We start from the raw sequence: 17,403 nt of genomic DNA, 5'->3' as shown, positions 1-17,403 counted from the left end.
ATATATATATATATATATATATATATATATATATTATATATATATATATATATATATATATATATATATATATATATATATATATATATATATATAAAGATGTGCATTAAATTAATAATTGGAATAACATTTTTTCAAAAGACATGATTTCAGTGCAGTATAAAGCAATAGTAATGTTTCAACGATCTTGATACAATCCCTCTGTTGATAGTTAAGTGATTGTCCACTAGGACTTAAAGAATCAGACAGAGAAGATTTGGTGCCAGAGGCAGGCATTCAACCAGGGCTTTCAGAACCTCCAAAGGCTGCCATGAGTGAAGAAGAAGAAGAGGACAAGCCTGTTCTCAATGCACACTTGCACAGAGTGCAAAAAGGCAAGACTAGCTCTTGAGAAGGACTCTTGAGAATAGGGCTTGGGGTAATTGGCCACTCCCATAGCCTCTTTAAGGGATGAAATCAAAGGGGGGATTTGCAGGCAGCAACTTGGTTCATTTCACATCCTGATCTTTGCATTCAAGCCTCTTTCTCTATTCCCGTTTGAAGTCATCAAAGTTGCCTGAAAACTGTTCCTGGGCATTCAGTCAAAAATAACAAAAAAACTAACACCCCTTTGCTGGAAATGTCAAAAAGAATACGGATCATACTACCACATATGGTGGCAGTGTGAAAAAGCCCAGATTTTCTGGAAAAAAATTGGGACGTGGATTGATGAAATACTAGAGATAAACATAGAAAAAAAATCCACAATGCTTCCTATTAGGGGTTATCCACCAGCAGCTTAATCAAAATTACATTTATCTGATTATTCATACTACCACTGCAGCAAGACTAGCTTTTGCCCAAATGTGGAAGAAAGGAGAAATCCCACAAGAAGAGTTAGTATTAGAAAAAATAACTCAATGCGCAGAAATGTCTAAATTAATCTTCAAAATTAAAGACAAAGAAGACTCACAATTTTATGATTGCTGGAATTTACTCTACTACTGGTTAGAAAACAGAAAAAACTCTAGCTAAGTACACTACAAACACTTAAATATGTAAAAAAATAAACTATACCTGATGAAAGCTAACAGAGCAAATAAGATAAAGTGATGAATTATTAAGTTAGACTATCATCTGATTTCTATGTTACTTATATATTTTGCTTCTATTTTCTTTTCTGTGTTATCTAAAAGAGACAAATTGATCTTTGACAATAACTATAACTGGGCTAAAGAGAATTTACACAGTTTCAGAAGAATATATAGACCGATCTTGTACTCGCCTATATTTTAATATGTATTTTCGATGTATTGGGGGGGGGGAGTTATCACTTCTTTTTTCCCCTTTTTCTGTATTATATTTGTAAATAAAACTTTTTCAAAAAAAATAGCAAGGTTCATGTGATTTATCTGCCATTATCTGGAAGACTCATCATCTGACTTAAGTTCTTTCGTTTGGACTATTGCCAACTGTTAAAAACCCTAATTAACAGCTGTTGCACTGAAAAGATGGATTTATACTTTATTTGACTTTAGAACAACCGCTAAACAAGCCAATTAGTAGCCGTTATTATTAAGCAAAGTTAGTACCGACATTGTGTTAGGGTCTGTTATTGGAAGTTGAGTCAGAACAGTGATGCTATCTGCCATCCCTAGCTTACCAAGAAATACACCGTAGTCTATTTTGAAGAATGCCTTATTGAAGTCTAAATAAACTATGACTAGTGTTGCAAAGTTCTGGTTCGTGCCGAACTTTGCAGTGTTCGGCATGCCAAACCCGAACTTTTTTAAAAGTTTGGGGTAAAGTTCTGCTTCTGGTTCGGTGTTCGCTGGAACACTGAGAAGCGGCAGTGCCCGGGAGGAGAGTGGGGAATCCCATTGTGGGATTTCCCATCTCCTTTTCCTTGCAGTGCTGCAAGCAAAAGGAGGTGGGAAATCCCACGATGAGATTCCGGGGGTGGGGCTTTGACATCATGGAGACTACTTCCTGGCTGGCCGAAATGGGGAGGAAGGAGTCTCTGTGATGTCAAAGCCCTGCCCCCAGAACTCCACTGTGGGATTTCCCACCTCCTTTTGCTTGCAGCCCCGCTGCGGCATCCTTTTCTGTAAAAATAAAAGGAAGCAAAAAGAGGTGGGGAATTCGCCACCTCCTTGTTTATTTTTACAGAAAAGGACACTGCAGCAGCTTGCTGCTGCTCGAGTTCGGGTTCAGGTTCGGGTTTGACGAACTCACCCGAACTTCATGGCAAAGTTCAGTGAGTTCGCCAAACCCTAACTTTGTTTGGTTCGCCCAACACCAGCTATGACCACAGTCACTGTCAAAGAGTGCAATAATATTTGTCTGGCATGATCTGTTTTTTAAAAAACAGTATTGGCTTCTAGTAATACATTTGCTTTTTTTCTAGGCATTCACCGATCTGTTGCTTGATTCTCTTTTCCAAGATATTTTCAAGTATTCATGTCAGGATGATTGGTCTGTATTTTCCTGGAACCAATTCCCCTTCCCCTCTTTTTTTCAAGATTGGAACCAATCTTATCCAATCTGCTATTAATTCCTTGGTCTCCAGGATCTTTGATAGATTTGGTTCAGTGGTTTTGAGATCCCATCTGCCAGCTGTTTCAGAACTCATAATCCATTTGGCCCTGGTGATTTGAACTCATATAGAATGAATACATGTTCTCTTAGCATTTTCTTTCCTACTTTGACTTGTGTACCTAATCTTTCCTTTTACAGTACTGCTTTTGATGGGTTGTGTTCTGTCCCCAGTTATGAATGTATCACAAGCACATGGTTGGAACTAAGCTTGTTTAATTAACGAACCACTGCTAATCACTGGCTTAGCAGTGGAAAATACACAAATCAAAAGAAACAATTCATTCAGAAAGTCAGCTGCTAATTATTCTTCATTAGCAGCTGGCATAGGTTCAATCAGTTTTAGGTCATGTAATGTCCCAAGGCTTGACCAAATGCGCCCGATAAGAAATCCTATGCAGGAAAAACAGGACTTCACAATACAACAGATATCTGAGTCTGAATGAATTGATTCCTGCAGCTTTCCAGCTGTCTCTATTGTTCTTAAATAGACTATAGAGTGGCCAACTAGCCCCCAGTCTTACTCCCAAGAAGACCTCCTCTGGAGTAAACCATCCTGCCTCTTGGCAGCCTTGTGTGCTCTTGCATTCAGGAAAGGAATAGCCCCTCCTTTCTCATCACTGACAAGAGGTGCTATAGGTTCCAAAGCTGTAGAGGCTGGAATTTCCTCTCCCACTTTTTTTTTTGTAATGATGGATGCAAAGAATGAATTAAGCAGTTTTTCTTTCTCATTGCTATCTGACACCTTCTTGCTATCTTCTCCCATTAGCAGACTGATCATTTTCTCTTTTTTTGCTTACTTTTTTTTAATTGAAACATTTTTCATTGCTTTTGACATTCATTGCATGTCTTAGTTCATTCTGTGCCTTAACTTTCCTGAGTTCATCTTTGCTGATTTGGGCTACTTGCCAATATTCTGCTTTAGTTATGTGTCTATCTTTCCATGCCACTTATGTCCAGTGTCTTTTTTTTTTCTTTCTTAGTGGTATTGTGCTAGGCAGAGCTATTTGTTCTACATATTTATGGTTTAAGAGTTAATAAAAATGATGTTTTTAATTCCCATATCCATTTATATCACACATAATATGTATTTCTGTGCTGTTAGTGTTTATATTATCTTCCATTAGTTTAGATGTGTAAAAATTCAATAAATTTGTAACTCTAGCAAACCAATTTGTGATTTCCCAGCTGCACACTACACTACCCTTCTCCAAAAGAAATGCTGCAAGAATTCACACTTTGCATATAAAATTATCTATTAATACCAATAAAACTAATGTGAATATTTGTCATCTAGATTTTATTCTAAGTGTCTGCTAAGTACTTGTATATGAATCCTACTTATATAAAGGTTATGAGACCTGGATGTATGATTTTATATTTATGGTAATAAATTTGCAAGCTTACTTTGCTGGAGAGACGGAGTAACGACACGGACACCAGAGCTGGATTTAAAATTGGGTCATTTTTATTAACATAAATTTGCATAATTTATTCAAATACTTTGCATAAATTAGCATAAACAACTATGACCCGGAACTGGACCTGCAGGGTCAAACAAATACTTCCGGGGCGGAAATGACGTTATGCCAGTAAACATTCCTGGGCAACTCATGGGCGTATCTCGATGCAAGGTCCAGGTGAGGGCCAGGCCGTCACCTGTGACCTTTTCTGCCATGCTGTGCATGAGGGGGGTCCCACCGGCTAACCCGAATCGGGGAATTAAAGGTGCAGGACCCAAAGACAGGTTCCCCCCAGCTGCTCAGGCAGAAACTCCCTCCATGAGCTTGCAGAGAACCTGTCAATCATCCCCAAAGATGCCCAAGGGAGAACGCGCGGTTGCTAAACCACCCAATTTTCCGCCCCTAACCTGCCTACCCAAATGACCAAAGGTAAGCCAATTAACCTAATTAATGCAAGCACCCCCTAACCGCACAGCCATCACCCCAGTGTGGAATGGGCGAAAAAACAGCTCAGCTAAGAGGCAGAACTGCAAAAAATTCCCATTCGGCCCCCTAAGGGCGACCCCTAAGCACACTGCAAAATAGTGGAGGGCGGGCGGGTGTCTGCTCAGAAGCTTGGTCCGGGCGAAAAGGAAGAGCCCCGGGCCTGCTCGCCCTTATATAGGGCAAGCAGGCCCCGCCCGGACCAATCAGGGCCTGGCCAATCAGGCCCCGATCTCCCGAGCGAAGTCTCGCATCGCGAGACTTTGCCCGGGATCCAAAATGGCGGCCGCCATGAGGGACCGTGTGTCCCGGTCCCTCCAGCAAAGCCTGCCTGCCGGGTAAGTCCGGCGCTGCCCTTGCTGGAGAGACGGAGTAACGACACGGACACCAGAGCTGGATTTAAAATTGGGTCATTTTTATTAACATAAATTTGCATAATTTATTCAAATACTTTGCATAAATTAGCATAAACAACTATGACCCGGAACTGGACCTGCAGGGTCAAACAAATACTTCCGGGGCGGAAATGACGTTATGCCAGTAAACATTCCTGGGCAACTCATGGGCGTATCTCGATGCAAGGTCCAGGTGAGGGCCAGGCCGTCACCTGTGACCTTTTCTGCCATGCTGTGCATGAGGGGGGTCCCACCGGCTAACCCGAATCGGGGAATTAAAGGTGCAGGACCCAAAGACAGGTTCCCCCCAGCTGCTCAGGCAGAAACTCCCTCCATGAGCTTGCAGAGAACCTGTCAATCATCCCCAAAGATGCCCAAGGGAGAACGCGCGGTTGCTAAACCACCCAATTTTCCGCCCCTAACCTGCCACAGGAGCGGGGGTCAGATCTCTATCTTGGCCCCCCGACTCCCCCCTCTATCTGCGCCAGCTCACGCAGAGACCGCTGCAGGTCCTGTAAGAAGATGGCGTTCCCCTGGTCAGACAGGTGAACGCCATCATCACGGTAGAGCCATGGCTGGTCTATTGATATAAGGGGATGAGGTATTACTACTCCACCCAACTCTCTAACTGTTTTACCCATAGCCCTATTCACCCGTCGCCTAGCCCGGTGAATGGCCCTAAGGGAAGAGGCATCCCTCCACACAATCCTAGGTAATATTTCTGACCACACCACTTGCGTGGTGGGCCATACCTCACGAAGCCTTCGCAGGTCTTCGCGTGCCTGGATGAGCAGCGCCAGGCCTCCCAGTATGCACAGGTCATTGCCACCTAAGTGCAATACCAGCCACCTGGGTGCGGCCACAGGACGCTGCCCTCCCAGACCCCTTTGGGCGCGACTCCAGGAGCCGCCCCCCATATTGCCGGGCGCAGCCACAGAATGCTGACCGCCCAGCAACGCCGGTAGGAGACCCTCCCACCGCATACCTCTCCGGCCCATCCAGGCAACGTTGACCCACCGCCCCAGGGACAGGTGGGTCCCGATGGCGCTCCTGGCTGCCGCGCGGCCGGCCCAGAAAATCATGCTGTGGCCACACAGCAGCGCCGTCGGTTTCGTGTTAGCCTGGGGACCTGCAAGAGGACACAGACACAGAGAGGTTACCTAGCCTAAGCCCTGCCTGGGATCCTCAGCGGGCCTAACATAACCCAAATATGCCGCTGACCGCCAGCGGCCGATCTCCCGAATCCGATGGGCCGGGAAACCAGAAAGTGCCGCGCTAGTGGCGGCGCCGATACGGAACGAATGCGTTCCATAGCCGGCGGGATCCATGCCCACCTGGGCCATCGCCCTAGATACTAAAGCCCAGAATTGGAAACGGGTCAGAGGGGTACCATCACAATGCCTGAACAGGTACCCCTGACCTGACCCCCTTATACCACAATAAAGCTGTAGGGCGGCCACCGGACACACCGACTGGTCGGAGGCCGCACTAAGATTCAAGGTAACCCCTCTGCGCAGCTGATCCGTTTTAGACCTCCTCACTACAAGGGACACCCCCCCTTGTCTAAAGGCCAGATCAGCGAACTGGAAGGCCCGGAGCGAAGTGTCAGCCTGAGACGAAACCATGGCCTCGCTGACCCGAAGGGCCCCAAAAAACATGACACAAGCCGCTGCTCTAAAAAGACGGGCCTCGTACAATGAGGAACACAGACTGCCAAAAACCACGTTGATTAAAGACAGCTGCTCCACCGTCAGAGCCTGACGAGTGTCACCTGGGGCCCCCGCTTGCTCCCTAAGCCAGCCCTCCAGCATCTTCCGGATGCGAAAGTCACCCGAAAGATCAGCAAACCCCCCCGCCTTGGACAGAAAGGCGAGGCCGGCTAACCGGGACCGGATCGTCCTAACTGACAGGCCACGCTGCCTGAGTTGGACGCAAAACTCGGCCAAATGCTCTACAGGGACAGGCCAACTAAGCTGGTAACCCCTGCCCTGCCTAAACTCCCCAAACTCCTTACCTGCACGCTGGTATGCCCTGAGGGTGCCGGGCGCTACAGACAAGGAGATTGCCCGGGATGCCTCGCCTCTCCACCACTCTGGATCCCTCCCAGACTCCAGAGGTGGCTGGGGAACACTTCTGGCAATTCTCGGGCCCACGGGGCCAGGGTCCGAAACCTGGACAACTGACCACGGGACAAGGCATCAGCAACCCCTTTATCTAACCCGGGGACATGCTTAGCCAAAAACAATGCGTTTAGAGACAAGGACCTGTGCACAAAATGGCGGACAAGCCGCATGACCCTGTCGCTCTTCGAGGACAGGGCATTCACCACATGGACAACCGCTAGGTTGTCACACCAGAAGTGCACGGTCTTGTCCCTAAACTGCTCCCCCCAAAGCTCTAAGGCCACTATTAAGGGGAAGAGCTCCAAGAACGTTAGGTCCTTAACCAACGAAGAGGCACTCCATTCCGGAGGCCATGCCGACCAGCACCACTGGTCACCTAACACTACCCCGAAACCACAAGTCCCCGCGGCGTCAGAGCAGAGCTGCAACTCAGCTTCCAACAGAAGCTCGTGCCTCCAGAAAGACAACCCGTTAAATCTATCCACAAAATCCCGCCACACGCCGAGGTCAGCCCTGACCCCAGCGCAAAGGCGGGTACGATGATGGGGCAAACGGAGCCCCTTCATCGCATCATACAACCTCCTGGAAAAAGCCCTTCCAGGAACAACTACCCGACAGGCAAAATTAAGAATGCCTGCCAATTCCTGGAGCTGCCGTAGGGTCACCTTCCGGCAGCCCAGGACCTCATCAAGCTTCCGCTTAATCTTAACCAACTTCTCTAGGGGCAATCTAGAAGATTGCTCCTCCGAGTCCAATTCAATACCCAGGAAGGTAATCCTGGTAGCGGGGCCTTCGGTCTTCTCAGAGGCTAAAGGCACCCCTAATTGAGCACAAAGGGCTTCGAAGTCCCGCATCAAAGCAAAACATTGCTCCGAATGCGCAGGCCCCGCTAACAGGAAATCATCAAGGTAGTGAACGACCGTACCCAGACCACTTTGCCTCCTGAGCGCCCACTCCAAGAAGGTGCTAAAACTCTCAAAAAGAGAGCACGAGACAGAGCACCCCATGGGCAAAGCTCTGTCCACGTAATAGCCCCCCTCGAAATGGAAGCCCAACAGCTCAAAGTCGTCTGGATGTATGGGGAGGAGCCGGAATGCCGACTTAATGTCGCATTTACCCATAAGGGCTCCCACCCCACACTTCCTAACCATGGTCACGGCTGCATCAAAGGACGCATACCGGACCGAACACAACTCGTCAGGAATGAAATCATTCACTGACTCCCCTTTCGGAAAAGACAAATGGTGAATCAACCGAAATTCACCACTCGCCTTTTTGGGGACCACACCTAAGGGAGACACCCGAAGATTCGGGAAGGGCGGCTCCGAGAAGGGCCCAAGGACCCTGCCCTCGGCAACCTCCTTCCCAATCTTCTCCCTAACAATGTCTTCATGACCAACAACCGACCTAAGGTTGTCAGACATGAAGGCCTTCCTAACACCCTGATAAGGGATCCTAAATCCCTCTGAAAAACCTAGCAAGAGAGCGGCCGCTCTCGAGCGAGGGTGGTAGTCGCCCAACCAACCCTCAAGCACCACTAAATTAATTGGGCTGGGCCCCTTTTCCCCCAGCAGGTGGGGGAGGCTTTGGGGGACCCGAGCCTTTCTTTTCAATCCCCTTCTTGGGGCGGGGGCACACGGCTGCGGAATGGTTTCCCCCACAACTTCCGCAGGCGTGACGAAACCGGCAAATGGGGCGAAAACACGCCCCCTTCGCCGCAAATTCGTGACACACGAGAGTGGCCCCTTTACCGACTACCCCCGCCACGGCCTTGGCCGGCGCGGGCGTAGCCGGCTCTTCCTCCATAAAGTGACCGCTATCGGTCCTATCACAGCCCTCCTTCCCCGACATATGTGTGGCCTGGAACCACAGGTCCGGAACCACCATATCCCAGGGCAAGTAGGGGTCATGGGCAATACGCATACGGAAGCCCTTGTCATAATGCCTCCATATGGTGCCCCCATATTCGAAATGGGCCCTCGCTATAAGGTCGATGTACTTCAGCAAGGCAGCGGCCCTCCCCGGCTGCCTCTGAATGACCACCGACGCAAAGGTCAGAAAGGCATACAGCCACGAGCTAAAGCATTTCGTGACCTTTGTCTTTTTCACCTTCTCCCCAGGGACCACCTCCTTGTCCTGTTTAGGGACCTCCCTGTTCAAGATGGAGAACAAATCAACGTACTCCCCCCGCCAGATTGCCTCCTTAACTGACGGGTGCAGATGGTACCCTAAAGGCGTAGCGGGCAACCCGCAAGGGATGGCCCCAGGCTTGATGCTGGCGAACGGGTCCCACACCGTGGTGGCCCCCGAGCCCAGCACCCCAAGCCCAGGTGGATACATGAATGGGACCGGTGGCATAATGGCCGGTGGGGGAGGAATCCAACCCCCCACCCCCGCCCCAGGTGGGACAGGTACCCCCAGCGCCCCCACTGGCGGAGCTGGTGGAGACCAGACCTGACTACAGGTGCCTGCTGCCGCCCCCGTAAAGCTGTTGCCACCCCCCAAAGCTGGCGGGATGAACCCAGGACCCTGTATGGGCAGGAGCGGAGATGTGCCTGCATGTGGTGCAACCTCACCTGCCCAGTAAGGGGTAGAAGACATCCACGGTGGGCCCATCCTGGTTGGGCCCTGGAACGATGGCCATTGCCCAGGCTGGGCCATCTGTCCAGCGTGGCCCGTCTGACCGATGCTGCCCGCCTGTCCGGTGCCCGCCATCTGTACTTCGTGGGCCACTTGCCCTGCTGGGGCCGACTCCTCTTCGGGGTCTGCGCCCCATGCTGCGGTGGCAGCCGAGGAAAGCCCCTCCGGGCCTGCCCCCGACCGCCACCTCTCCAACTCATCGAGCCGCTCCAGTACCCTGGCCCAGGAGAGAGAAGGGGACACCGCGGGTTGAGGGACTGTGGGTGTAAACCCAACCCCCCCCCCACCGGGATCCCCCCCGGGGGCCCCTCTGCCGCCGCCCGAGCCCGGGCAGACGGCCTGGCAGCCCTCCTAGGCCGCACCACTGGTTGGGCCGAGAGGGCCTTAGCTGGCCGCTTCTTAGGGGCCATTACAGGAAGAATAAATCTACTTTCACAGAAGGGATAGAGCAGAAACAAAGCCACCAACGAACCCTGCCCCGCGTTGGCAAAGGCCTGCCTGAAGCCGCAGGCCTCCGCAGAAAAAACCCCCTCAGGAGGCTAATCCCTCCTCCCCTCGGGCAACAAGGCCCGACACCAGGCCTTTATCCCAGGCCACAAGCCACCCCGGGAACACCGCAAGCCCGCGGGGCCTCCCAAAGGCAGCACCACCCACCACCCCCTAAAGGGCAATGAGGCTCCAAACCGGAGCGGAGTCCAGCCGATGCTGGCTCCGCTAGGCACAGAATAAGGCTCTTCGCTAGAACACAGGCCACAAAATGGCGCCTCGCACGAGGTCGCCACCTAAAATGGCCGCCGGAGCAGACGAACGAACGTCTGCTCAGAAGCTTGGTCCGGGCGAAAAGGAAGAGCCCCGGGCCTGCTCGCCCTTATATAGGGCAAGCAGGCCCCGCCCGGACCAATCAGGGCCTGGCCAATCAGGCCCCGATCTCCCGAGCGAAGTCTTGCATCGCGAGACTTCGCCCGGGATCCAAAATGGCGGCCGCCATGAGGGACCGTGTCTCCCGGTCCCTCCAGCAAAGCCTGCCTGCCGGGTAAGTCCGGCGCTGCCCTTTTGGAATTGCTTTCCCTAATTCTATTTTGGCCTGTGTGTTGTAGACAATTTGTAATCAATTACAACATGCCAGACCTCAAGAACACTTAATAGGATGACTTTAATGGGATATATGGCAAAACAGCCTCTAGCAGAAGTAAATCCGCTGGGCTCTTTTGGAAAAGCAAAACAGAGCAAAGATAAAACATTATGCTATTGCAATATTTGAGAACTCTGATTGCAATTTCACACATATTGACACTCTTTGTACAAACTTGAATTTAATATTACAAAAATCAAAAATGCAATGTCATAACTTTGTAAAGCAAGTATCCATATTATTATAATTACCCATATTATTATGTTGTACTGAATACTGTCTTGTGCTACATTCATTTATACTCCAGCTGAGCACACTTTGCAAATGTTCTGAAGAAGTACTTTGTACGTCTGCTCTTAATTAAAATGATATTCATTCATACATTCATACATTCATTCATGGTTCCACCTTAAAAATTTGAAATAAAGATTTTACTCTATAAAGTACAGTGGTACCTCTACTTACGAACTTAATTCGTTCCGTGACCAGGTTCTTAAGTAGAAAAGTTTGTAAGAAGAAGCAATTTTTCCCATAGGAATCAATGTAAAAGCAAATAATGTGTGTGATTGGGAAAACCACAGGGAGGGTGGAGGCCCTGTTTCCTCCCAGGAGATTCCTAAAGAAGCCCCAAGGAGGCTTCTCCCCACCTTTTCCAGCCCTGTTTCCTCCTAGGAGATTCTTAGAGAGGCCCCACGGAGGCTTCTCCCTGCCTTTTCTGGTTACAGTTTCGGAGGCTCGGGTTTGTAAGTGGAAAATGGTTCTTGAGAAGAGGCAAAAAAATCTTGAACACCCAGTTCTTATCTAGAAATGTTCGTAAGTAGAGGCATTTGTAGGTATGTCCATTGAATTTATATGACGTTAAAGCACCATCACCATTGTTTGTGATGGATTTTTTAAAAATGCAGACACACAAAAAAATTTGTCCATATTTCTACCTACTAACTTGGTCCTGGGTGACCACAGAAAACTTCAGAAGATCTGACATGAGAGGCTTCTGTGACAGTACTTTGGGAAATCCTGCCTTTATTTAAAATTATAGATTTTAGCTTTCAGGGTTGAATTCTTTCAAGTCAATTCCTAAGTATTTGTGCATAGTGTAAAATCAGTATAATTTTAAAATCACGAAGTACAGAAGTGTGAGTTTAGTTTAAAGAACAGGAAATAGTGAGAAGATTAAAATAATACAGGTAAAACTAAAATACAATAGCAGAGCCTAGACTTCAATCTGCTTAAATTCAAATATACTGGAACAGTTATAGTGGTTGAGCATTATGTATTTCAGCATAATGTGTGATGATCTGTTCACATCTGCACATCAACACTTGTTCTAGCAATGAGTAGTGAGTTAACGATGTGAGCATTATACCCTAAGTATGTGAAATGACTGAAAATGTTGAAATCTATGACTATAATTCAACTCTGTGCTTGTTCTAAAAATGCAGTTATGTTAGCAGACTATTTATTTGTTTGTTTGTTTGTTTGTTTGTTTATTTGTTTGTTTATTTGTTTGTTTATTTATTTATTTATTTCAATGAATGAAATAAATAAAAATGTGTCTTCCTGGCAAGCCTTCAGCTGTTAAAGTCAACAGCACAAATTTATACAGCAAGTTTTGGCAAATTGTTTAATGAATGACATAGCATTGACTAAGAACCCATGATTTCAAAATAAAAATAAATCCAAAACCAACCACTTTGTTTCATTTTATTGAGGAATAGTTCCAAATCCTGATCGTTTAATAGGAACTGAGAGTTACGGAGCTATAAAACCTTCACTTCAGACCAGGTCAAATCTCCATTTAAGTGATATAAAATTCACTTGCCTGAATTGGGCAGTTAACTGGGACCAAGTTTATAAAACATAGTGTTTTCCCCCATCGCAAACATTATTTCAGTGGGATTCACCGGTTAGGTGAATTGAATTGTATTTATTAAGTGCCTCTTTCTATCAATTCCACCTTCTCGTCTCGTTCACACGCAAGAGCTCAAAATAGGAAATATGAGGATCACCTTTTATTTTAACCTCAAAGCAGCATCTCTATTTGTTAATTTAGGCTATGCGAATGTGAAAAGCTCCAAGTCAACTAATGTAAATTTCAGGATGTATTTCTTAGTCCTTATCCAAGACTTCATGCACTACCCAACAGAGGCTCTTTGTAATGTTTGGCAGCATTGCTACATACAGCAGCAACAACAATTTGATTTTTTTAAACTCATACAATTGATAAACTACAATTTTAATTCTTAAATTTGAACAGAAATGGGACCCCCCCCCCTTTTTTTTACTGGCAATCACAAACACCTTAGTTTAGTAAAGGACTATTGGCAGTAGTGGGTTGCTACCAATACAGTAGAGGATGGTGCAGAGGTAGCAAATATTGTGCTGTGTGAGCAGCTTCAGTTCTTTTGTGTGTGCACACATCCTAGCATATTTTTGCTTCATGCACATCCACAGAAGCAAAATATTGTGAAGGGACACATGCAAGAGATTTCAGTGATTTCTGCCCCTTACCTGCTAAACCCCAGTGACCAAAGGGATAAGCCAATTGAAACCAGATTGAAACTAATGTGTGCCTCACCTCCTAACTTGTCCATCCTCACTCTCCAGTGTGAAGTAGGCAAAAAAACAAATAAATTTTGGAACCGTAAAAACTATCCTACTTGGCCCCTAAAAGGCGACCCTAGAAGCACACTGAAAAATAGAGGAGGGTGGGCAGGTGTTTGCTCTTGCTGTGACAGCCAGGTTGAAAAGGATGAGCCCCCGCTGCGCAGCCCTATTTATAGGGCCGCAGCGCAAGCCTCTGGCTGTCAAAACAGCCCCAGCCTGTTACCAAGGCAACAGGAAGATGGGGCACAAAATAATATTCTCTGCATGCACAGAAGTGAAAAAACCACCGAAATCTCATGCATGCGTCCCCTTGTGAGATTTTTCTTCCTGCGCATGCACAGAAGCAAAAACATGCTGGGACACATATATACACAAAGGAGAAGCAAAGCTGCATGTGCAGTGCACCAGCAATCCGCCCCTGACTATTGGGCTACTGAGTCTAATCCTTGTTCATTGCAGGAATTCAATGGTTATCTATGTGCCAGAGGTGCCTTGAAAGGATTTCACTTCTTCCCCATTCCCCAGGAGAACTAGAGATAAATTCTTCTTATTGAATAGCAGTAAGCCCTTGCAGAGTGCTATCCCTTCCCCCAAACACACACACACACCTTCTCTTCTTAGAATTATAGATTCCTTGTTCCCCAGACAATCCAGGTTGCTCTTGTCTGATTTTGTTGCAAATTGTCCAACATGGTACTTGTTATGCCGCGCTTCATGTTACAAGCCCCCAATTAAGTCCAAAGGAGAAATTAAAACACACACATTTGTAAAGTAAACAAAGTTGGTTTATGAAAAGTAAAATACTGTCCAAAATGCACTTTTAATCAGCCAAAGTGCTCTCTCACACACAACAAGCCTTGAATGCTGTGAAAAACATAAAACAAAAGCAAAGCAGATAAAAAGCAGCTGTGGAGATGGCACAGTCACCCCCCTTCAAGAATCCTCACAGTTAAACTTAACTGTGAATTAGTCCAAGAGTCCTGTAAAATCCTGAAACAGTTCAAATAGTCCTTGTACAATCCAGACATAAAACACAGTTCTCTTTCTCCCTCTCTTCAAACGGATAAACTCCCACACCAAGAGGCAACAATGCTGGCAATTTATCAACAGCCCCTGTAGGCTAATTGCCCCAACCACAGATATTCTCCCTTATTTCCTGTAATACTTGCACAGTTGTTCCTTCCTTGACATCAACCTGCACCTGAGAACATCTATGAATGCCTCCTCTTCTGAACCTAATGATGATAATGATGATTATGGTTCACATGGGGTAATTAGTGAATGGGCTGCCTGCAATTACCTCCTCCATTGATCCTACTTCACTAGAATCTTCCCTGACACAAATACTTCACTGTTGGAAGCTGTTGGCAGTAAAACTGGCCTCTGATAATGTGAAGATTCTCCCACATCAACCCCCAAGTCCTTGGAGCAGGAGCTGGCCCAGAGTCAACCACAACACCACTCAGAACAGAAACCAGTAGGTAAGTGGAGTTTAACTGATGCAGAATAAAAATGGAACATTTGCTTCCTTGTAATTTTGAAACTGTACTTTATCAATGGAGCTTGAAATTTTGATGGTTTTCTTTACAGCCACATCACCCTGCTGAGCAATCAATTTGTAATCTAAGATATTTCTGACATGTAAAACTAGTAACTTTACCTGGATGCTTTCCATGTGAAGAATCTGCATGGTCTGTGTTACATTTCATTGTTACATCTAACTTGCTTTCCTATATATCAAGATTTTCAATTACTTTTCTGTCTTCTAGGTTATTAGCTATCCTACCTAGTTTGATATAAATTGAAAAAAGTAATGTGTTTTTCTCTTCTTTATTAATAAAGAAGTGTAGCACCACCCTTCTCTTAGGAAAATGAAATATTCTCCATAGTGTGTAGAGCTAGCCTCAAAGGGTGGGAATACACTGCCCTTTAGCCAATCAGGACCGAGTCTGAAGTATAAAAGCACTTCACTACTGTCATCCCCCTTCTTTTGACTCAGTCCTAGCCATAAAGGACAATTGCTATCCTATCCTTGGAAGGTATTACACCAACTACCAGTATCCTGTTTCAACATCTTATTGCATGAGTTACCTCCCCAGTGACACTTGTTATTGGGTAGAAGGGAACGACGGGCTTCTGCCCATTTGCTGTTTGAGCTCTTTCATTGTTACTCTCTCTGAATAAAGTTTTTTTAAAGCCCTAACCAGGGGATAAAATAATGTGCTAAAGCTGACCAGACTAAGGCTGTTAGCCAGATGAATACTTGGTAAGCATATTATTTTCCCTATTTTCCTCCCAAAAATCTAAGGTGTGTCTTATACTCCGGTGCATCTTATACTCCAAAAATATGGTCGATACAAAACAGAGGAGGAGATAGTGAACAATATGATTAGTTGGGAAAAAAATTGGATGTCTGATAGAATTAGACAAATGGGAAAGACTATGGTCTTTCAAATGGCAAATTACATGATCAAATACACTCAAGAAAAACTAGTGCAAGATGTTTTATTGCTGGCACGTATCACCAGAAACAATATCAAAAATGTTCCCGAATGCATCCCCTAGGTGCTGGAAATGTAAAAAAGAAAATAAAACATTCTATCACCTATGGTGGACTTACGCAGAGGCAAGAACTTATTGGAATATGATAGGGAAATGGTTAAAAGAAGTTACAAAAGAAGAAATAGAGAAAAAAACCAGAAATATTTCCATTAGGTGTTATTAACAAGATGTACAAAAAGGAAATTTAATACCTGATTATCCATATTCTCACAGCATCAAGGATCACCTATGCACAGTAAAGGAGAAGTGAAGAGGTGTCAAAAGAAGGAATGATAATTTTAAAAAATCATGGACTGTGCAGAGATGGACACGTTGACAAGGAAATTAGAAATTGGACTGTGCAGAGATGGAAACATTGACAAGGAAAGAAGATTCAGACTGTAAGATAATGGATAAATTTTATAAGTGGATAAAAGAAAGAAATGATAAAGGAAGTGTCTTCAGAGAGGGTTGGCATACAAATCCAATAAATAAAATAATAAATAAATAAAGTGAAATTAAATAGAAATATATCCTAAGAGATTAATAATAGACAAAAATAACTTTATTTGTAGTTTAAATAAAAACATGCAAGCAAAATGTTAACAAAAATAAGGTAAAAATGGGGATGTAAGTATCCCAAATGTATGTTTTTATGCTTGTTTTTGTTTGTGTATTTCTAAATCAAAAAATAATATTTTTTTAAAGGAACTTTGATATGGATCTTTCTGTTAAAAGAAAAACCACTCAGGCAAGATTTCTTCAGAGGCTCTGCTATGGTTTTTATTCCTTGCCTGCTGTAACTTCCTCAACCCTGAGAAAAAAGCTTTCATAGCAATTCTGTGTCAAGTGCATAATTGTAACCAAATGCAGGATAGTAACTGTGGTCTGCCTTATTCCTGTTTATTGAAAAATAGTTTGGAATGGTATGAACTACAATGTCAATTTATGCTGAATCTACTGTCTTTGAGCACAGTGGTGTTTTAATGACAGGCTTGGGGTTGAGTTACTTTGATTCACTGCAGTAACTGAAACCAAGCCAGAGAAATAGGCTGCTGTATCATTACCACAGGAAAACTGACTTTTAAATTCAAATGATATACAGGACTGACTAGCTATTTTTAACAAAATCACATTTTGTCAGGTAAGTCAGTAGATTCCCTTTGATTTATTGCATTCACTAAACATATCTACCAAATAATGTTTTGATGATACAGGGAATCTTATGAGCATAATCGAGCCCAATTTTTTTTAATTGTAAATCATTGTAGTTGTTACATGAAACAACCACCTGATTGTCTTCCTCAATGAGTACAATCTGAGTTTTCCCCATTGCAGTTGTTAAGCAATTGCATAGGATGTTAATCGTTCAGGGATGCCTCAGGGAATGGCGGAATTCTGGTGTCCACCAGCCCACAGAAACCTATTGCAGCTGAAAAGCCTCA

General features: G+C 45.4%; 1 long non-coding RNA gene across 1 annotated transcript in view; it reads right to left on the bottom strand.

Moving 5' to 3' along the window:
* Positions 1 to 9,633: 9,633 nt before the first annotated feature.
* LOC139157209 (uncharacterized) overlaps positions 9,634 to 17,403 on the bottom strand; it is a 32,962-nt gene continuing 25,192 nt past the window's right edge. The window contains exon 3 of the long non-coding RNA XR_011557443.1: positions 9,634 to 9,895. This is a non-coding gene — a long non-coding RNA (uncharacterized lncRNA). The remainder of the gene's footprint in view (positions 9,896 to 17,403) is intronic.

The sequence above is a fragment of the Erythrolamprus reginae genome, chromosome 1 (assembly GCF_031021105.1).
Source record: "Erythrolamprus reginae isolate rEryReg1 chromosome 1, rEryReg1.hap1, whole genome shotgun sequence".
Lineage (NCBI taxonomy): Eukaryota > Metazoa > Chordata > Lepidosauria > Squamata > Dipsadidae > Erythrolamprus > Erythrolamprus reginae.
This window is presented reverse-complemented; position numbering and strand designations above follow the sequence as displayed.